Genomic DNA, 22,921 nt, shown 5'->3' with positions numbered 1-22,921 from the left:
AAAACAAATTAAACTAAGAATGGTATTTGAGAAAAAAGGAGAAAAGATCTTTGGGGATACTCTACCCCCAACCCAGGGGTTCACATGAATGCCAGAAGGTGGTCGTCTATCACTGTATGCCTTTGATAAAACTTGGTTTGTTTGTTTGTTGCTTGCTTGTTTGTTCAAGACAGGGTCTCTCTGTGTAACTGTCCTAGATCTTGCTCTGTAGACCAGGCTGGCCTTGAACAAAGATCCACCTGCCTCTGCCTCCTGAGTGCTGGGATTAAAGGTGCGCGCCACCACCCAGCTAAAGCTTGATTTATCAGCTAGCCTCAGTAAGAGATCAATGGCAGTAACAGAGGACAATACGCACTTTCTATTGTAGGAATTACGTGAGAGGGTTCAGTGGGTCAGGGGTGCTAGCCACCAAGCCTAAAGGCCTGAGTTCAATCCCTAGCACCCAAATGGGAGAAAGAAAGAACTGACTCCTGCAAGTTGTCCTTTGACCTCCACACGCACACCATGACATGTGCAAACCCATACACATCATCAATCTATAAATAAATAAGAATTTGTAAAAAAAAATATATATTTTAAACTTAAGTAACTGTGGCCCTTCTTGAATATCTTACTACTACACCCACATCTTTGTCAGGTGATGAGGTGATGTGTCACAATGCCTGTGTGATAAGAAAAGTGAACTGAGTGACATAGATCTTGCAATGTGGTATTAGGATGCTACACAAGACTCGACTGCATGCAAGTCCTACAATACTGCAACACCCTGATAACTGAGATGGATACAAGGTGATAACAGGTGGGTACCATATACACTGTGGATACACTGGATAAAGCAATGATTCATTTTCTGGTGAGATGAATATGGCAAGAGCGATCTCTAGCACTAATCAGGACTTACAACGTAAAACGTTTGCATCTTCTATTTCTAGAATTTTCCACTTAATTTTTAAAACCACAGCCAACCACAAGTTACTGAAGCTGCAGAAAACAGAACAATAAATATAGGAGAACCACTGGGTATCACTTTCCTAAACTCTGTGTGACATTCTAGTGGATTGGGGAACCTAGGAAGGTCATAGCAATAGCTGAATTTGTAGCTGGTTGCCTGGAAGCATGGATGACCTGGGAAGTCTCAAACCCTCACTGTAGATGAAGTAGAAATATTTTCATACACTCTGTGTCCTGAACCTCTGTTGTTGCTAATTCAGGAATCAGCTCAGAATAGCCTTGCAGTATCTCATGCCACCTCCCTTGCTTTCGAGTGAACACAAAGACTTAGGAATCAACCCTGCTTGTAGATCCCATGTGCGGGAAAGGAAAGGGCGGGCTGCAAGCACAATGTCCATTCAAGTCAGGTTTCTGTTGCTGTGAAGAACACCATGACCAAAAGCTACTTGTGGAGGAAAGGGTTAATTCATCTTCAACTTCCAGGCCATAATCCATCACCATGGAAAGCCAGGGCAGGAGATCAAGGCAAGAACCTGGGGGCAGGAAGTGATGCAGAAGTCATGGAGGAATGCTGCTTACTGGTTTGCCCGCCATAGCTTGCTCAGTCTGCTTTCTTAATTAGCCTAGGACCACCATCCCAGGGGAGGCATTGCTCCCAGTGAGCTGGGCCCTTCTACATCAAACATTAGTCAAGAAAATGCCCCCCACAGACTGGTCTACAGGCTTATCTGATGGAGGTATTTTCTCAATTGAGGTACCCTCTTCCCAAATGACCCTAATTTGTATCAAGTTGACAGAAAGTTAACCAACATTGTGTCCAGGCTTACCTGGCTATGAAGACAAAGAAAGGGCCCACCCACCAGAGTCTCCACCTCTTCTTGAGTGGTGGGTGAGATGTGACAAGGTTGTGCCTTTCACTGGGACACGGCAAGAAGCCTGTGTGTCTTTCACAGCCTGTCCAAGGTAGGTAAGTGACAACTGATTTCATGGGACCCAGGGTACCCGTTAAGGTGACCGATGATGCCTCTTGGATCACACACTCTGCTCCAGTGCCTCAGGACATGCTGGTGTATTAGATCTTGTCTTGTTGCTGCCCCAGAATGCCAGACAAAGGCAACTTTAAAAGGAAAGGCTGATTTGGGCTCACAGTTCCCAGGAATACAGTCCATCATGGTGGAAAAGGCACACTGGCAGGAAGAGGAAGTGGCTGGTCACATTGTATCCACAGTCAGGAAGCAGAGGGAATATGTGTTTGTGCTTGGCTCATTTTCTCCTCTCTCTGCAGTCCCGTGAGACCCCAGTCCATGTGATTACACCATCCTCATTCAAAATACGCCTTCCCATCCGGTTAACCTACTCCAGGCACTCCCTCACTGACATGCCTATGGGTTTGTTTCCATGGTGATTTTATCCCATCATGTTGACAACCAGGATTAGCTTCACGTGGGGTTATAAAGATGAGGCAGTAAGGCCCATCCAGTTTATCAGGGCAGTAAAAGCTACAGTGATTTGTAGGTCAGTCTGTAGACCTCACTCACTCCCCCTCCCCTCCCTTGCACCCTGTCTTTCTCCCATCTGAGCGTGACAGTGAAGGACAGCCAGGGACGTGTGTTGTAAGCCATGTGGCTCGAGCTGGCCATCTCACAGACATAAGAAACGGCCCTATTAAGGTTTCATTCTCGTGTCCCACACACTTTCCAGATTCTCGCAGCTCCTCCTAGCACAGACAGGCTGACCAAGATCCTAGGACCTCTGCCTGGAAATTCTTCGGACAGGCCTCCTTCCCTTCCCCAGATGCCAAGGTCATTAGCAGACACTTTTTCCCATTTAGCAGCCAAATGGCAGGTCTGTTGGGACAGTACCCAGCCCCGTTTGTTTTTATGGGCTGGAAACCCACTTGGCCTTGGCCTCCAGTAAGTTCGGTTTCCAAAGGTCGGCTCGTAAATGGGTTAACTGTTTTCTCCTGGCCACGCTGAAGCTGGCAGTGCAGGGTGATGAGGACATGAGCACTCATCTTCCCCGGGGACGAAAGTGATTTGTTCTGATGCAGGGGGCCGTGGGGTGGACCAGGCCAGCGCTGGCCCGGGAGACCTAGACAAAGCCAGAGCCATAGCAAGGGCTCAGCCTGGGTCTGGCAGAGACAGACCATGAGAAATGCCCTGTCTTCTCTCCCACTACCACCAGGCAGCCCCCAGCCTATCATTCAGGTCTGGGCCTGAGCCTTGGAGGTTGCTCTGGACCAGGCCTGAGAGAAGCTGGTATTTTCTGTATCTATGTGTATAGACTCTAAGAGCCACAGAAGCATCTGTCTGCAAAGGGGTCTGGGAAGTGAACGGAGAGGAGCTTGCTATAGTGGAGTGTACCAGGGTCTGTTACAAAGGCTGGTGGGCTGAGCAGAGCCTATCTCTTGGGACAGTGATGGGAAGTAGGGCAGTCTCTATTAAATTATTGTCATTGCTACTTCTTCTCACACCCACCCACTTGGAAAGGCCTCCACACTGGCGGGGGCAGCACTCCACCACACGGAGAACACCTTGACCACCTAGACAGCACTCCACCACATGGAGAACACCTTGACCATCTAGACAGCTTTCCTCCAAATGGAGAACACCTTGACCATCTAGACAGCACTCTACCACATGGAGAACACCTTGACCATCTAGACAGCACTCCATCACATGAAGAACACCTTAACCATCTAGACAGCACTCTACCACATGGAGAACACCTTGACTATATAGACAGCACTCCATCACATGAAGAACACCTTAACCATCTAGACAGTACTCTACCACATGGAGGACACCTTGACCATCTAGACAGCACTCCACCACACAGAAAACACCTTGGCCACCTAGACAGCACTCCATCACACGGAGAACACCTTGACCACCTAGACAGCACTCCACAACATGGAGAACACCTTGGTCATCTAGACAACACTCCATCACACGGAAAAACCTTGCTTCAGCTTCTGACTCTCTTATCTGCACCCTCCAAGGGCATAGACCCCCATTGGGAAGGGCCTAGAACCCTGCCTGCCCAGGCTCAGCACGGTGCTTGCAGGGACTGGAGAGTGGAGCGGCCTCAACTGTGGGCCTCTCTTCCTCCGTGCTGTGCACCCTCCTCTCTCTTCAGTCCTCGCTCTCCTTGTTCCTGCCCCACCCCCTCCCCCTCCAGGACCTCACATTCTCCCTCCCTTTCCATTTCTTCACAAGTTCTAGACTTCAATCATTCCAAACTGTACTAAAAACACCCTGTGCATCCTCCTGCGGCAGCTCTCGGGAAGATGGTCTCCTAGGTCCTCCATGGACTCCAAAACTCAAGGACAATACTGGACCTTTTGGATACTGTGTTTTTCTGTATAAACAGATTTGTGACAATGCAAACATGAGGTACAGTAAGAGAAGAACGACCTGGCAGAGTGACACTGTAACAATACACAGTCACAAATGTGTGGGCATCTTCACTCTTGCACAAGCACTGCGGCACTGAGAGAACCCACCCAATAGCTGAGACAGCCACCACATGACTCATGAGAGGGTCGTGCACACAACGTGGATAAGCTGGCCAAAGGATGAGTGCATACTGAGAGGATGGAATCCTGCTGGAACCTTCTCATCACGCTGTTTGGAACAGAGAGAAACCCACAGTATGCGAGTATTTACTTTTGGAATTACATTTAGCATTTTCAGATCACAGTTGGTTACAGATAGCTGAAACTCCAAACGCCAGACCACAGATATGGGTAGGCGGAGTGTTCCCACCCCCATCTCACACCCCTTTGCTGAAGAACAAGATTTGTTTTGGTACAAGAGTAATTAGCACACACTCAGTAAACACCTTATGTCACAAATGCACCAAGCTCCTCACTATTAGATCTACAGATGGCTTCTGGGTACAAAATATTTACAAATCACATTTCAGTGGCATATGGCCCAAGAGATGAAAGCAACATAGACGGGGAGGTTGGCTTTTCTCCCAACATGGGCCCCTCCCTATAATTAGTGCCCATATTAAAAGGAGGTCCAGAGCAGGTCCTCCCCAGAGACAGACACTCTATTGGAGCTCACGGAGGGGAAAGAAGCTTTTGGAAGGCTGGAAATCAATGAAAAAGCAGCAGAGAGGTGGGTGTGCCTGGAGAGACCGAGTACCCTAACCTTCAAATATACAGCATTCCGCACCCCTTGAATCTTCTTATCCCTGCATTTGGGAAGTGTAGGTGACAGGATCAGGAGTTCAAGGCCAGCCTGGACAACAGCAGACCCTTGTCTCAAAGCAAACAAACAATAAAATACACTGTCGTAACATGAGCGGATTTACGTGTTGTGGCTGCCAGGACAATTTGCCATTGCTCTACCCTTAAAAGGAACATGGACTGACACTTGCCTCAGTGTGGACAAACCTTTGAAATAAGTTAAAGAAATCCCCAAGACCCTCAGGCCACGTTTCCATGATCTCCATCCCAGGTGTGCCCATGGTGACGAGAGCGGCTGCTAACAGAGATGAGGCATGTTTGGGGGATAATGAAGATGTCCTGGCTCCGACAGTAGTGATGCCTGCCCAACTCCACACTTCGCTAAGTTCTCTCTGGCTGCACACTGGCGTGTACCCTGAGGCTGAAGACAGGATTGCTTTTTAAAAGGATGGCATTAATGGGGTGTGGAATAAATGGCACTAGAGTGGTTATGGAAAGGACCATCACAAGCCCTGACAGGCATTGTTTGCATTGTCCCTGTGCATCCTCAGTCGGGCAGAGGCACGCAGAGGGTGACAGCTGTCCTGGGCAAAGTGCCAAGCACAGACCCGCTTTCCAGCTGGCTACAGAGCATTGTGGCTGTTTGACACCGTTGGTCTTCACCTTCTGATGATCTGAAGAGGCTCCGACCCCTTTTCAGGGTGATAACCGCCACATCTCCCAATGCGGCCAAGAAAGAGCAGTGTCCCTAATAGAAACAAGCACAGTCGGCACAATCTGGGCGCACCCAAAGCCCCAGAGGCTCTGGAAAGGGCTTGCGTTTTCTTCTTCTAGAAAACCAGCACTTGCCGGCACTTAAGGGCTTGGACAAGCAACTGGAAGCTTTCTCGGCATGACCGGAGCCCTGAGGATGACTGTGACTAGCTGCACTGACTTCACCGCATCAGTGGCGACTTCGGAACCTCAGTGTAGTTATGTCCTCAAGCCTGTGTCGCCTGGAGGCACGGGCCTCTGAGTGCTCTGCACACTCAGCTACAAGCAGGTCACCAGGCCCAGGCAAGCACACACACATTCCCCAGCCTGTTCCTGTCCCCACACCACATCAGCCTGAACGCCTCACGGAGGGGAAGCCATGCTGGCTCTTTGGAGACACATGATATGACCAGCCATCAAGGCAGCTGACTCCTTCATCGGGTACTAAAACGACTGATGCTCATTATCAGTGTGGAGCAGACACCTGCCACACTCACCGAGGAATGACGCATCCAGATGCGCCAGGCTCCCTGGGCCATTTATAGCATGCTTGTCTCTCCCACCATCCTGAGAGCCCAGGGCTCGGGGTGCCCCAGGAACAGATGCTGGCACAGCTTCGCGGAGTACCCGCTCTGCCCTAGGATCAGACCCAGGAGTGGCTTTAGGAAACACCTGTGTCAGCCACGTCTCAAAGGCTTTGCGGCATTAGCCCATTAGCTATCATGACACCCCGTGGAGTGAATGTCATCACCCACACGCCACATCCAGGGACACAGAGGTTCGGGGAAGTTAGTTATATAACGCATGATGACACAATTGGAAAGAGGGATGGCGAGCAGGTGACTTCCAGCTTAGCTTCCTCCGTCATCTGAATCCCAGCCTCCAGGTAGCTAGGAGACACGCCATGTGGAAGCTACCTCCACTCTTGCCAGCGGAGGCTCATATTGCATAGTGCAGCCCCGTCTGCCCCCTCTGCCAAAGGTGAGGCAGACCTGAGAGAGAGCTTGGATGCTCCCCAGGTGACTAATGCCAATAAAGAACTGGAGCGAGCAGAGTCTCATACGCCACTGTAGCCTCTTCGTTCTGAGCTGGCTCTGTGAGAGCAGTTTGTCTAAGGATGCTGAAGGTTTGGAAATCTTTAGCCCACATTTCTTGGTATGTCCTCTGCTGCCCCATAGTCCAGTGTATTAGTGAGTGACGATGCCCTGGGGTCAACCCTAGGTATGGACTGTGTTGTGGGGAAAGGTGGGTACTGAACAGGTGGAAGTAAAATAGGCCAGAGGAGAGTCCCTGGACCCCGGCCACCCTTTCTTCATTCCACAGAAGGACTCGAAGGCCTGGGCAGCCAGGATCTTTATTGTATGGCCATCTGTCTCTGGTGCCTGAGGGTGGCAGTGGAGGGCTTCCTGGAGGAGGTTTCCAGGAGCTTGTTCTAGAAGCATTTGGCTTGAGGAGAGATGGAATCTGTGAGACAGGCATTCTATGTGCTGAGAGGTGATTGAGGATGAGAGGAGGGTGGACCTGCAGCGCACATCTGACCCGCGGGAAGCCCAGGCGGGTGTGATACATCACCATCACAGGTGGCTTCAATATAGTGGACTAGGAACTTAGCTGCAGGATGGGTCCTGCACCCCCAGCCCCGGCAGAAGCCAGGCTGTAACTCATCCCGAGTACGGCACCACAGTGCCTGAAGCCCACCTCTCCTGAAGGAGGTTTTACCATGGTAAGGAATCTAAGGAAGGCTGTTGCGAGCTGCCAGTGTGTGGTCTCTGTAAAGGAAGCCAGAAGGGTGGGTCTGTACATAGAAACACAAAACTGGAGACAGCCGCTGACCACATGGGCTCTGTGTAGGCATCACCATGTAGCCATGGATTCTGTTAGCCGGGAGTACATGGCATTCTTGCCCAGCATGCCTGCCTTGATGCTGAGGGCTGTTCGTTAGGGTGGAACTCACAGCAGATGCGTAACAGGATGTGTGCAAGGGGGTGGGGGGTGGCCCAGCTCTCCCTCTTATGCATTTGGTTTTGCACAGCCTCGCCGCCCAGGGCCTAGGGGTCATCTGGAACCACTTGTGAACTCCCATCCCTGCCTCCAAGCAGAAGAGGCTAATGCTGCTTTCAGCCATGGTTCAGACCTGGATGAAACTGGAAAGAGTTGTGTCATCGTCCCCACCCCACCCCCAATCCCCAGTCCAGGGTCTTGGTGCAGTCCCACCAAGGGATCTGCATGCTGAATTCACGCAGGGACACACCCAGCCAGCCAGCTCTTCCGAGGAACAGGACAAGTTGCTCAGACATTAGCCATGGGACTTTACTTACTTTGGAAATCACAGAGATTTGGGGTCTGGGCTCTGAGTGGATGAAAGGGCAAACTGTTAATGGTGGAATAGCAGGAGGGTGGGAGGAGCGAGCCAAGGACCCTGCATGTCTGACTGATGCCTGCCTCCCCCATCTGCTCACTGTTCTCAGGGACAGTGGAGGTCGAATTAGGAGAAGTAGAGGGAAGGAAGCAAAGACACTTCAGGGTAGGGGGGCGGTTAGGCTTCTGGCATGCAGAATCAACCGGGCACAATCAGAGTACTTTGCTAAGGCTAGGAAGAGCCAGTGTTTCAAAGGAACAGAGCCTGTTGGGACAGTGACAAGAACTGCCCAGAGTGAGGGACAAGGGAAATGATCCCTGGGAATCTCTAGGGGCCTCTAAGGTGGAGAGGCAGGGAGCCTCTGTCCAGCAAGCAGGCATGACTGTAGAGTCTGAGGCAGCGCAGTCTTCGGGTTGAGGCTCAGTTCTGAGCCTGGCAATGCTGCCCCGCGACTGTGACAGCCAACACCTCTGAGAGCAGTGTCGGGGTGCTGCTCCACACTGTTGGGATAGACCTCGAGCTTTCGTCACACCAGGAACAAGGTCATTTTATTTATCCATAATGGGTACCCATAAGCTGAGAAGCCAAGCTGCCTCTAACAAGGTGGCGCTCACAGTGATAGGGACAGGTGGCCTGGCAGCCTCAGTGGGTACCACCCATCTCAGGGAGTCATTGACAGTAGCTGAGTTAAGGCAACCATGGCCTCTTCATGATGCTGGCATTTCAGGCCTTAAGCGATCTACACAATTTTGAAGGTACCTGGCCAAACCAGCCTGGACTGCCTCCTGTGTATCCTTGGCATATACCAGACACCTGGGATCTTCCCTTGTAATGGTCCCAGGGACCCCAGGGGGCAGGGCACAATGCCCCATCAGGGTTTGTGGGACTCTTCCCTCTTCTATTCCCCTCTGCTCTCTGATTAGTGCCAGACCAAAATCTACCTCCTTTTGCAGTTCTGAGCTACCAGCTTGACAGTGTGGTCTGTGAGCCCTTTGGTCAGTCAAGCAGGGACTGATGGATGTGCAGTGCCTACCACAAAAACACGCGCATGTACTCACAAGCAAATTCTTCCAAACATTCTTTTACCTGTGTGCTCATAGGTGCCCTTGTAAAACCACACATACTCATCCACATGCTTACAAACCATATCTACACATACACACATGCGCACACACACGCACACACACACCCCTCTAGACCAAGACACCTATTGTATCCTTGCCAAAGACAACATCATTCCAGCCCACAAAATCCAATCCAGCGCACCCCACCTTCCTGCCTCCTCCATGGGCATGCCCGTGAATGCACCCACTTGTCATGCAATTTCTATAAACACAATCTCGTCCCAGTCACACTTTCTGAACACAAACACATGCTTGTTCATCTGTTTCCACTCATCCTACATCCCCGCTGCTGGAGACTGGCTGCGGGGCTGCTGCAGGTGGCCTGGGTGGCACGGATGGAATGTGGGTACTGCAGAGCTGGGGAGCCTGCCGGGGTAGAACAGAGGGGAGCCAAGCCTTGAAGGATGAAAAGGAATTCGTTTATGGAAAGTCATGAGGATCCATGATATTCATTCATTCACTCATTCGTTGTTTCATGTGGCTGGAGGCACTGCCTTCATTTGTTTGTCTGTGAATGACCCACTCCCCTGGAGAGGGTGAGCTCTCAGGAAGGGTTTGGTGTTTATTGTCCCTTTGTTTTCAGAGACTTGAGCTGGGTCTGAGATCCATCTCCACATGGAGGCTCTTGATAATAACTGTGGGGTCCACAAAGGCCTCTGTTACCCATCCCCCACTTCCCCAGTGGAGGAGGGGAGGAGGGAAGGAGACAGCTAAACAGAGATGCAGAACATTCCCCAGACTTAAGTGACCTGGGCCATCAGACCTCCCCAAATGTCACCTGAGAGTCATTTAGCCCAGATAGCAGAAGAGGAATCTAGGGCACAAGGGTAGGGGGTCTCTAATCTCATGGGTTTGTGGACAAATCTTTTCTGATCTGAGGGCCTCCTCTATGCACCAGCTCAGGGGCTGGGCCAGGATAGCGGTTCCCAAAAGGCCCTCTGCGGGTGGTTTCGGGTGGTCGCCAGATGCACAGTTGCTATTTTAGTAACTGTCAGCAGACCGAAGGGATGGGTAGTGAGGTCCTAGCTGCGTGGACATATATGGGTTGGTGTAGAGAGTTGGTGGGAGGAGGCACCATGGGGTGGGTACAGCATTGGTGGTGGAGCAGACATATTGGGGATCTGCTGGTTCTGGAGTTGTTTTTTTAAAATATTTATTTATTTGTTTATTTATTTATTATGTATACAATACTCTGTCTGTGTGTATGCCTGCACACCAGACCTCATTACAGGTGGTTGTGAGTCACCATGTGGTTGCCAGGAATTGAACTCAGGAGAGCAGGCAATGCATTTAACCACTGAGCCATCTCTCCAGTTTTAAAGGCCCAGTTGAAGGCTGATAGACAGGATTGTATGAGAATGACCAAATGGCGCTTGCTCCTGATCAACCCTTGAAAGAGAAAGGAGGAGCTTTTTGAGGTTGGCCTGGAGTAAGGGCTATCCTCCATCCTCACAGACTGGGTGGTACCAGCCGTTGAAATTAGCAAACATCCTACACTGAAGAAGGAGGACTCTGAACCTTTGCGTGGGCTGGTCCCTCCTTCTGAATCCGTCTCTCCGGCATTCTCACTCCCCCTCCTTCATTCCAATCTCCTCTTGCATGTCAACTGCTTAGACGTGCTTTTCTTCATGCCCTGGTGACACACCCCCTACCATCCTCGTGCTCTGGGATCATCACCATCATTTGTTGACTCCCCGGAGAAGGGATCGTGTCCAGGCTGCTCACTGCTGGGACCTGGGAACGCCTGCGTTTTGCTGACTGCACAAATAGTCATCTTCTGCTCCCGCTCAGACGGTTCTGTTTCGTGTTCAAGCCACATCGAGGTCATTACTCTTTCTCTCTTCCTGCTGGAAGCAGAGCTGGGGCTGGCACCGCATGTTTAAACAATGGCAGGTAGAACTGAGCTGAAACCAAAAGCTGTACCCATGGCGCTCACAACTTATTGAGGGTGCCATGTGTCTGCCCATGCTCTGGGTGCCCTAGTCAGCTAGGCCCCTGTACCTGGGAGGAAAGCCTTGGTCTTTCACATGCCTGACAGAGTTGCTTATAGTATGTGCGTTCTACCAAAAGTCTGGCAAAAAACTAAAGCTCTGAGGCCTCTGCCCTTGGAGGATGCCCATTTGGCAGGTCTCCAAGGAGACCACAAAAGCACATCTGGTCCCTCTCATTTCCTGGGGAAAACCATTGGTTCTGACTCTACAATGCCAGGCCTCATGTCTCTTGGGTGGGCACAGGGAACTATACATAGGGGACCCAGAGCCCCTGGGTGACATGTGTGCATCATATGGGGTCCAGTAGTCTGGAGACTGGAGTTCATTCCTACTGGGACCTGACTGAGCAGCTACTAGAACATTCTAGGGATGTGAAGCAGCTACTCTTGCCAGAATCAGACTCAAGAGACCTCAGTGGCTGGATCCTAATTCCTCCCAGACCCCTGCAGCCCTTGTGGTTGCCTCCACTCGCTCTGCCCTTGCTCCCCCACCTCCATCCTCCCCCACCTATCTCCTCTCCTGTCTCTTTTAGTCTGTCCCACTCTGTGCCTTCCTCTTCCCTGTGTACCTTGCCTTTGTCCCTGCCTTGGCTCCGTGTATGAGCACACAGAGAAGTCAGCATGTCTATGAAACCCCAACCCCCAGCCTCTCCAGAACACGCTGAAGCTTTAGCCTTGGTGGGCATTAGCTATCTGCTTGCAACAGTGCAGTGCAGTGCTGCCATAGTAACCAGCACATCCCTGGCTTCAGCAGCTATCTGTGATGGAGCTTGAAGTTACGGGACTCCAAGCTGCTTTCCTGTGAAACATACAAGGCTCAGAAAGCTCCTGAAACATACAAGATACACAAGGCCCCTCCCCCAAGATTATAAAAGCAGCAACAATCGCTGGGGAGATGTTCTGATCACCAGACCTCATTAAGAAGCCTCTCTGAGCCCAGCAGGATAGAATGATCAGCTAGTGATGTCTGCTGTGGAACAGAAGCCCAGGCTTCCAGTCATGTTCAGTCAAAAATCATGGACTCCAGGACTGGAATTAACCATGGGTCTGATCCATAGGAATGTGCCCTTTATAATTGGTTGAGTGGGAGGAGACCCCGGTATCTGGCTACCAGAGACAGCTCTGCTCTGCACTAAAGGGAGTCTAAAATGTTGATTCTAGGAGTGGTTTGTGCTAGGGAATCTACTTTCCCCTTCTCTCGGTGGCTGATGGGAAACAGACTGCTGTCCAATCCAGGAGGATTATCATCTTGCTTTAGCTCATTGGAAATCCATTTCAGGCAACAAGGTTGATGTGGGGGTGGGGCAGGGAAGCTGGGAAGAGGGGTGACGTGCTTCTTGCTGCTTCTAGATTTGCTCCAGAAAGGCAAAGGCTCATCACAACTTTAACCCAGCTTTGACATGAGCAGACATGAGCTGAAGAAAGATAGAGTTTGGTTGCACAGTCATGGGGGACCCATAGGGAATATTCATACTCTGCAGGATTGGCACAGGGCCTTAAGAAGAGGGTTAAGGCCTGAGAAGTCCAGCCCTGTGCATGCCTGGTAATGGAAGGGAGGGTCGCTCAGTACTATAGCCTCATGGGGAGGCTGTAGGCTAGACCACTGCTCTGGACTAGTACAAGGAAGTATTCGTCAGGACCCCTGAGGTTGCATGAGATAGAAATTCAAATAAAGCAAATGAACAAAAGAGGAATGTTTTAATAACATGACGGGAAGTGGGAGGTGTGGCGACTGCAGGTGCAGCTGAATCAGGAGTCAACTCTTGGGCCTTTCCCACCTCAATTCCCTTTCTGGCTCTGGGTGGGCTTGGAAGAGAGGCAGAGGCAACCACAGGCCCTGCTCCTGCCCTAATGGCACCCGTGCCAGCCTCCCTAACCCGGCTAGCAACCATCCCAGGACAGGCAGTGATTAGGCAATCTAAGTCACATGATCGGCTCCTCCTTCCTTACCCTGCCGTGGAGACCAGACAGAAACGGAGCAGGCCTGAGTCACGTGTCTATCCCTGGGCTACCCAAAAAATTTGAACTGAATATCGAGGAGAAGTGTCCTCCAAGTCACTTGGGTGGCATGGTGAATAGGAGGAAACAAACACGTTAGACATGGGAAGGACCCAGTGTCCATGACACAGACCCAGGACTGCCCTGCGGAATCCTGCCCCTAGGACAAGCGTCCTTTGGACAACTCCTTTTTTGTTTTGTTTTGTTTTGTTTTGTTTGAGAAAGAAATATGGATTGTATTCATTTGTCGAGCCAGATACATCAGGATACCACAGTGCTCATTACCAAGAAGGATGAGAGAGAGGGGCTGTGGTCTGGGGTGTGAACACTTGCACACTTATCTTCTCTGTCTGCCGGAGGATCACTGTTCTAGAACCGTCCAGCCCCAGACGATGACTGCTAATGCCTGATTTCTTGGGGGACTGTGCAGTCTGCTCTGATTGCGAGTAGGAACAAGACCATTTTTTAAAATCAGCTTCTTCCCCAGAAGCCTGTTTGCAGCCGGCCCAGACCTGGGAGGAAAACACCATTTAGCTGTGCCTCCCTAATCCCCACCGTGGGTCCCTAAATCACCAGATGTCGCTCAGCCCCACTCAGCCAGAAACTAGCAATGCTCCACAGTCATCCCCTCAGAGTTATGGTCCCTGTCACCTCCTGCTGATGGCTCCTTTAGGGTGAGAGGCGCGGCGGTGGCAGGGAGAGTGGCAGCCACCTGGAGGACCCTGCTGATGTGCGACTATCCCCTGTGGGGTGGCCGCTGCTCCTCCAAATCACCCCTGGCTGCACCCACTGCGTTCCGAACTCCTAACTCATGACCTTCGCCTGTTCCCTGGAGGTGACAGCCTTGATTCACAGTCTGACATCTTCCATGTGGTTGATAAAATATAAATGTCACCCAGTGCAGTAACTGGGTCTTTGCACCTGGAAGTCTGAGTTTGATACTGTCATAGACAGACAGACAGACAGCCTGCCGGTTTTTCAGGTAGATAATCTGCCCTGTGGGGTTTTTGTTGGTGTTGGTTTTTTGTTTTGTTTTGTTGTAGATAAAGGGAGTAGGGAGGAGGGCAGACAGGCCAGCTGGCTTTCTCTTAGCCACATGAAACCCAGTGAACCTGTGAGGTGCTCAGAGCTCTCCTCTGTGTTATGCTTTGGGTCCATCCTGCCTTGTGCCTTGGGCTGAATTAACTAGGAAAAAGGAAGTCTACCGCCAGGCCCTGTGAATGTGACCCGTGGTGATTATTTCCTCAGAATTGATGTATCCCCCTTGCTTTCTAGAAGAAAGCTTGTTAGAATTCAGAAAGCAAAAGAAACTTAAAGGTCCAGGAAGCAATGGACCTGAATGGGATTCACAAGTCCTCCCCCCCCCCCCCCCCGTGCCACCACTACCACAAACAACAACACCCCCCCACCCCCCCACCCTCCAGCCCCCCACCCCCCCACCCCTCCCCCGCCACACACACAGGGTTAAATGAGCAGGAATGGTCTCTTCTCGGACCTGCCTAGCCATCTCAAGCTGTGCAAGGTCAGCTCCAGGCTGGGGTGAGATGGTCAATGGTGCCTATCTTCGTTCCCCCACGCTCCTGCAAGTGACCCCAGGACACTCGCTGGCTCACTCAGCCAGCCTTGTGTGGAATCGTGTGGCCTGGGTGGATTAATGATGTTCCACCTGGATGAACAAGGTTTGGGGCTTGTCTCCCTAGGAAAAGCCACGTCACAGGACCTTTTCTGGAAAATAAGTCACCGCAGACGTGAAGTGGTCAAGGTGCTCTGGGTCAGCCGGGGACCCTCAACCTAGTGTCTTTGTGAGTCACAGAGAAGACAGGTAGAGGGGGCGGCCATGCAGAGAGCATGGGGAACAGAGCCTGGGCTGGAACAAAAAAGACTGCTCCTGGGCCTGGATTTGGGGCCTCCCCAGTTCTCACGGGAGAGACAGTGTCTGGTTAGATGGTATTTTGATAACAAGTCCCATCTCTGAGAACTATGCACGTTTAAATAGACTTCCAGGCATTTAGTATTGTTTTTAAGCAGGGAAACAAAATGACCAGGAAATGCTAGAGTATCCCACCCAAAGGGAAAGCTATTGCAATGGTGGCGCACGCCTTTAATCCCAGCACTCGGGAGGCAGAGGCAGGTGGATCTCTGTGAGTTCGAGGCCAGCCAGGTCTACAGAGCAAGTTCCAGGACAGGGTCCAAAGCTACAGAGAAACCCTGTCTTGAAAAACCAAAGACAAACAAATAAACAACAAAAAAAAATTGTCTCACCCAGGATTGTAGAAAGAGGTCTACCGTGTGATGAAGTAGGAGACTCAGTTTCCACCCCCCCTCCCCAGCAGCCCCTGGTGGCTCTGACTGTGTCATTCCCCTGGGCTTACTTTGTCCCCATGGTTTCCTTCACTGCGGTGGCTCCCCAGCTCGAAGCACAGCACTCAGTGTGCTCTGGTGTTGGGAGAAATCTGTGTCCATTTCTACTTTCTGCCTCAAACCCTAGATCCCTGTGGCTTCTGGGAAGCAAGGAACAAGGGGATAGTGTAGAGAGGCCCGGCTGTTTAGAATATCAGCCTGACCCAGCTGGGGTTGGTGACTCGGTATCCCCTTTCCAGCCACATGCCGTCAGGAAGATGTGGAGGGAGGCCCAGGAGTAATCAGAGTTTGGAATGGGGGCCTGATTACCTGCCCGGGGAAACAGTGATTTATGGGTAACTCTCTTTCCTCCAAGGTTGGATGGGAGCTAATTTCCCGGCAGTCTTAAATCATCCCCTGCACGCCACGAGGAAACTCAGAGGCTGTCATGCGCCTCATGTAACCACCAACTTGATTAAAATGAGGGTGTCGAGGAGCCGTGCCCACCTCCTTGCCAAGGCGGGGGCTCAGCAGGAGCTGGCAGCGTCATTTATCCCCGAGATGGTGGCAGCCCACACACGGCTCACTTAACTTCATGTTTGGCTGCTGATGGGATTTCATTTATAGATAATATAAACAGGTTGACAGGGCCCTAATTAACTGATTTGTGGTCCCCTGGGAACAAATGGTTATTAATATTCATCAGCATTTGTCACACGTAGGCAGATGCCTGGCCCCGACATGATCATACTATGTCCTCCACTGGGCGCACTACAATCCTGATTTGTCTCTGGCCTAAGGACTCCAGAGAACAGAAGCAGCCACTAATGGCCCACTCCAGGAGGCTGCCACTCTCTTGAAGGTCTTGATGGTGGCATTAATGCATGATTTATTCATTACAGCTGGCCAGGTTTCCCATCATCCTCTCTTCTCCCCAGGTATCCTTGGCTTCACTTTCCACCTACCCTTTCCTTGAATCTCCTCTCAGACAAACCTAGAACTTCCTTCTCCAGGAAATCTTCTGGGACTCACCTCTGCTGTCTCTCTAGGTGACGTTATTTGCGGCTGTTTGGTGGCTTGTATGCGGACGTGCTAATTGACTATTTCATTTTGTTTTATCCAACAATTCTCTGCCTCATGAACTTTTCTGAAAATTAAGATCAAATATATTTCTTTCTTTGGAAGCAGAGACCGAGTTGTGCGCAGTAGAAAATTAAATAACCACCCACGCAGCAATGGTAGCAGCTGAGGGTCCTTCGGGGAGCGTGTGAGCCACTTACCGGCTCACCTCGGCTCCAAGTGGCAGGTGTGTGAGGGCCACTGAGGCCCAGAGATGGAGTAACAGGAGCCCAGGGGGGGGTGTGGCCAGCTGAGTTATTGACAGACCAGAAATGTCCCATGTTCGGTGGTCCTGAGCATGACTTCTGTGTTTGGTGTGCAGCTAAAGCTGATCTTCCTGTGCTTCATTTTCTGTGTCCTCAGTTGGAGGTCTGTCTGCCCCAAGCCCACTGTGACCCTGAACCCTGCCCCTGACTGTGCTCCTCTGAGGGTGCGTGGAAGGCTGGCAACAAAAGCAACCCCTCCCCAGGCTCTGTGACCTTTGGAAAGTCACCCGACATTTCTGAGCCAAAGGCTTTTTCTAGACTCCTGGTTCTCAGCCAGAGACGATTTTCCCCGTGGATTACTGCTGAAGTCCTGAAACACCCCGACTTGGGAGGGGGAGGCTGGGGCTGCAGCCACCCACCCTCCCACTAGACCGGGCTGCTGCAGGGATGATAACCCAGGCCACAGCTGTATTGAGGGAAGGAGTTCCTATCTAGGAAATCAAGATGTTTCAGAATACTGGACAGGGCTTGGTGCTCTATCCTAGCCAGACAGTGCTCGCCTAGCATACCGCAGCTGGGGAGTAAACGGAAGTGATAACACGGACAAATGCCCATGGCTATATACCTCCTGAGCTGCAGAAGACAGCCGAAGCACCCCCACTCCCCGTCTGGCCTCATTCCCATCACCCCTGCCCCCCACCCCATCCCCTCCCTGCGCTCCCATACCTCCCCCACCTATGTCTCTTGGGCCCAGCTCCTCCTTCCTGCTAAGGTATTCTATAAGTCACGTTATTTCATGATTGTATACATCTTCGCTCCTGATGCCTGCCACCTGCAGCGTAAGAGCAGCTTCGTTTATGTTATACAGATAGACTGGAAACTATAGGCACTTGGGATGTGGCCTGGTGGCTAAAGCGATTGCCTCACCAGAGTAGAACTTAGAGTCTGGATCTCTGTTACCCATGTAAACACTGAGTGGGGGCCCCCTTGCCTATAGTTCCAGCCTCCCAGGGTGGGGACGAGGCTCTCCCGAGCAAGCTTGGAGAGAACACCTAAACTAGTCATATAGGCAGGGCTTGAGGTTGGTTGAGAGACCCTGCCTCACTAAAACCAAAATGGAAGAGTGACCGCTGGCTCCCCAACATCAGCCTCCTTCACAAGCATACACACATGTGCTTGCACACATGTAATCACGCATGTGTGCCCTACACACATGAAAATGGCCAAAGAAAATACAGACAGGAAGCCTGATAGAACGTTCTAAACATCTCACAAAATAATGTCCACTTCGGGTGGATCTCTACACTTCTTCTGTGCCTTTCTAGTCACCTGCAGGGCGCTCACATTTAGAGTCTTCCTGAAACAGGTGTGAAAACAAGGTCCAGAGACATGGGGGTGACTCTTTCTAGGCCCCACGGCATGTCCGGACCACAGTGGGCCTTCACTAAACTCCAGTCCTCAGCGGCAACTCCCAATGCCTGGCCTGAATATAGCTTGACGCCGCTTTCAAAGGAACCGAGCAGCAGGCATGCGTGGCATTGGCCCTGGCCTCTCACCCGGGTTAATGACTGCTCTTTCCTGGGCCGGTGTCAAACGCTTTCTACGACTTCTGTGTCTCTGCCCCAAATGGTCATTTTCTTTCAGGAAGCTGCATGGGAGCGCCGCGGTGCAGAGAGCATTGACGCTGGCCCCAAAGGCACTTGTCCTTTAAGGCCGCCCCCTCCAGAGAGCTGGCTCACCAAGGGAAGGTAATTTGCCGGCCTGTCTCTCGTACTTCTTTGATCCTCATGAAAAAAAGGTTAAAAGGAAAGCGATTTCGGAGAAAATGACCTACATGATTAGGTGAAATGGCTTCTAGCTCCAGCTGAGATGCAGCAGCCGGAGAGGCTGAGTTAGGAGGGGGAGGGGTGGCCCGAGGAGAAGAGCCTGGAGCAGATCTGCAGCTGGGACCCCCAGGAGGAATCTCGAGGTGAGGACTGCAGAGGCGACTCCCCCCCCCCCCCCTTCCTTTCTGCTCTATATAAACAGAGCAGTCTCACAGACTAAACCACCAGGTTCTACGGCGCTTGTTGAAAAGCCTTTTCTGTCTTGATCCTGCCCCAGCTGTTTTCAATAATTTTGAATTTTCCCCTTCTTTTTTTTAAATGAGACAGGATCTCATTATATAACCCAGGCTAGTCTGAAATTCACAATCCTCCTGCCTCAGCCTCCTGAGCCGTGGGATTACAGACGCATCCCAGCACGCTGGCCTCGCTTCCAGCTCTTACCTGAGCAGGTTGGTACTTAAGCAGCAGGCTTGTGAACAGCCTCCTTGACCTCCCAACCTAAGCAGGCACAGAAGGTGTTAGGTAAGAAGAAAAAGGGCGTGCACACCGGTGGGCAGCCTCTTTGAGTCCCTTCTGCTGGCATGGACCTTCCACACATGCCCTGGGTACTGCCAGTTTGCCTTGTTTTCAAAACCAACGAAGCCTTGTTATTTAGGCCATTGTCCTAATTTCTCCTATTACCAGTCAAACTGGTGAGAAGGGCAGATGCAAATCTCTGGCTTCCTGGGGGTTTTCATTCACCTCCCAGATGAGCTTGGAGCTAAGAGACTGTTGAAGTCCCTTAACTTTGTATTTATTTTAGTTTAATGTGCATGCCTGAGGACATGTCTGCGGACACATGTGCGGCTACCAGAGGAAGCTAGAAGAGCCCCTTGGGTCCCCTGAAGCTGGAGTTACATGTAGTCATGAGCTGTCCAGTGTGAGTGCTGGAAACCCAAGTCCTCCTAATGGCTCAGCCTTCTCCTCAGTGCCATTAACCCTCGTTTTATACCGGGCACCCTGCTGTCCAGGGAGGCCTGGCCTTACTGTGGCCAGAGTGGTGTGATTCGAGCAGATGAACCTATGGGCCTCCCCACCCCCAATCTCCCCGTGACACCCTGGGAGCAGATGAACCTATGGGTCTCCCCACCCCCAATCTCCCCGTGACACCATGGGAGCAGATGAACCTATGGGTCTCCCCACCCCCAATCGCCCGTGAAGCCATCACGTGACTAAAGCTCACCTTCAACAGTGCAGCCGTGGGAACTAGGGAAGTCTCTTTGCTTGGAAAGAGGGATGCACACTCTCAACGCACACTGCACCCCGCCCCCGCCACACTCCCAGCAGCATTTGCTGGTGTTCTATACCAAAGCCAAGTGCCTTCCCAACGAGGCAGCGTCGTCCTGCTGAGAAGCTAATGGGACATCTCTTGCTGCCAAGTCACACAGGAGCTGGCTACCTTCCAGGCCCTTGGAACGCGTAGATGAGTTGAACCCGATCTCCCAGCATCACAGAAACCTGAAACACAGAGAGGAAATAGGAGTGTGTCTGTGTCCCGTGCAACACCCATTGATGCTCAGGGTCAGCCACCACAGGGAGCAGGCCACACACGGTGCCCAATGCATCTTGGGAAGTGAGAACTTGTGGCTCTGTTGCCTGTTCACTGCCAGCCCCAAGTCCAATGTGAGCCCAAAGACTGAACTTCAAAGGCAACGAAAGACTATTCCAGAAGGTTCTAGAAACCCCAGCTTATGAATACTTAATTAGCTGCGTTTCCAGCTGTTCTGCCCTTCTGGATGGGAACATGTGCCGGTCGGCCTCGGTGTGCTGGGGAAGGAAGACTATTAATAGCTGGTCACCCTCCCTCTCTGCTGCCCTAACCGCTGGACCCTCAGTTCTTGGCATTCCTGACTGGAATCCTAATTAAAGTCATGCACGGTATGACTTTTTTAAACCCATCTTTTAGGACTGGACATCTTCATTAAATCAGGGGCGGGGAATGTACACAGTGTGTTTATTGTTAGGAAAACCAAAGAAATTAGACTCCTGAAGTAGATAGCGGGCGGTATTTAGAAAATAATAGTACAAGGCCTCTGTTGACAGAACCCTACTTTAGCGTGTGTGTGTGTGTGTGTGTGTGTGTGTGTGTGTGAAATTGTGGCAAGAATGTTTAACAGGAGGCCTGTTTCCTGAACCAGGGCATACATGTGTGACTCAACCTGTCCACTTAAGTTCAGGTATACACAGAAAATCTCCAGAACTACACACACACAAAAAAAAATCAAACCTTTTGTTTTCACGATTTATTTTAGAGGCTGGAGAGTTGGCCCAGCAGTTAAGAGCACTAGCTGCCCTTCTCAGGGACCTGGGTTCAATTCTCAACATCTATACGGCAGCTCCCAAACATCTGTAACCTTGGTTGTTACAGAGATCTGACACCCTCTCTTGGCCTCCATGGGCATCAGGCATAAACATGGGGAACATGTACAAACAGAACCTTCACATACATACACAAAATAAAAATAAAGAAATGAGATTTATTTTTAAACTGTGTATGCTATGCATTTTTGTGCAGGAGTGTGTGCGTTGAGTGCAGGCGCCCTCAGAGACCAGAAGAGGGCATCAGATCCTCTGGAGCTGGGGGTACAGGCCATGTGAGTTTCCTGATGTGAGTGCCGAAAACCAAACTCCAGCCTTCAAAAGAGCAAGAAGCGGTTTTAACTCCTGAGCCATCTCTCCAGCCCCTACCCTTCTCCATTTTGTACAACTAAAACATTATGCCTGCTGATGAATGGGTCCCCCTCCCCTTCCCTAACCTCTGCCGACCCCTTCCTCGCTCTGTTTCTATGAGTGGCTGTTTTGCATTGCCCAGGGATGGGAAGAGACAGTGTTTCCTGTGACAAGCTTATTCTCAATATCCATCGTTTGTCCTTGCGGTGTATTGCAGTAGTTTGGTTTTGTTTCCTTTAAGGATGAATAGTTTTCTACTGTCCATACCACATTCTTTAATTACATCCCCCATCAGTGGACATTCGGGCCTTCCCCACACCTTTTAATGGATGTGGGAGTGTTATGACATTTGTGATCCAGACTTCAGGGTTTGTTTTTTGTGTTGTTTTTAGATAAATAGCCCAGAAGTGGAATAGCTAGTTCAGATAACACTTTTATTTTTTTGCATATTCAAACAACTTAATTCCCCAAACAAGTCATTTTAGCTAAATACTTACACACATTTTCAGAAGGTTGCTAATAAACAGCACTGTCAAAGATTATAGGCAGTTTTGAAGTCAGACTTGAAAGCCAAGATAACTACACTCCTACCCATTTTTAATGGAGAAGCTTTTATTCTTTGACAATCTCATACATGTAAACAATGCATCTTGTTCATAATGCATCTCCACAGCCTCTCTCCCTTGCTTTCTCCAACCCCAGGTACTCCCGACATATCCCCCTCCGCACTTCAGGCCCGCTCCCTTTTCAAATTAGGAACCAGCTGAGTCTAAGAGGTTGTCTGCAATGTTGATTGATCCTTTTACCCTGATCTTGTACAGGAGTTTGTGAGTGCCATGGCCTTGCCAGGTCCCTAAGACAGGCTTTCACTGCGCTCCTCTCTACCCTCCAGCCCTTCATTCCTTCTGCCCTTCTTCTACAATGCTCCCTGAGCCTTGGGCAGTGAATGAGATGATCCCTTAGCCTTGGGTAAGTGCTGAGATATTCACTGAGCCTTGGGCAGTGAGTAAGATGTTCACTGAGCCTTGGGCAGGGAGTGAGATGTTCCCTGAGCCTTAGGTAGGGGCTGAGATGTTCCCTGAGCCTTAGGTAGGGGCTGAGATGTTCCCTGAGCCTTGGGCAGCAGGTATGATGTTCCCTGAGCCTTGGGCAGTGGGTGAGACATCCCATTTAGGGCTGAACACTCAGGAGACACTTATTCTCAGTACTTCGACCACTTATGAGTCTCAGTTGACAACCGAGAGAAGATTCTCTGGCCGGGGTTGAGGGCAGTACTAATTTGTGGAACGGATTACTGGCACAGCTACATTGAGTTGAAAGGTGAAGTTCTCAGATTCAGGTTCCATGT

This window comes from Microtus pennsylvanicus, chromosome 2, assembly GCF_037038515.1.
Source record: "Microtus pennsylvanicus isolate mMicPen1 chromosome 2, mMicPen1.hap1, whole genome shotgun sequence".
Lineage (NCBI taxonomy): Eukaryota > Metazoa > Chordata > Mammalia > Rodentia > Cricetidae > Microtus > Microtus pennsylvanicus.
The sequence above is the reverse complement of the archived record's forward strand: the minus strand, read 5'-3'. Positions refer to the sequence as shown.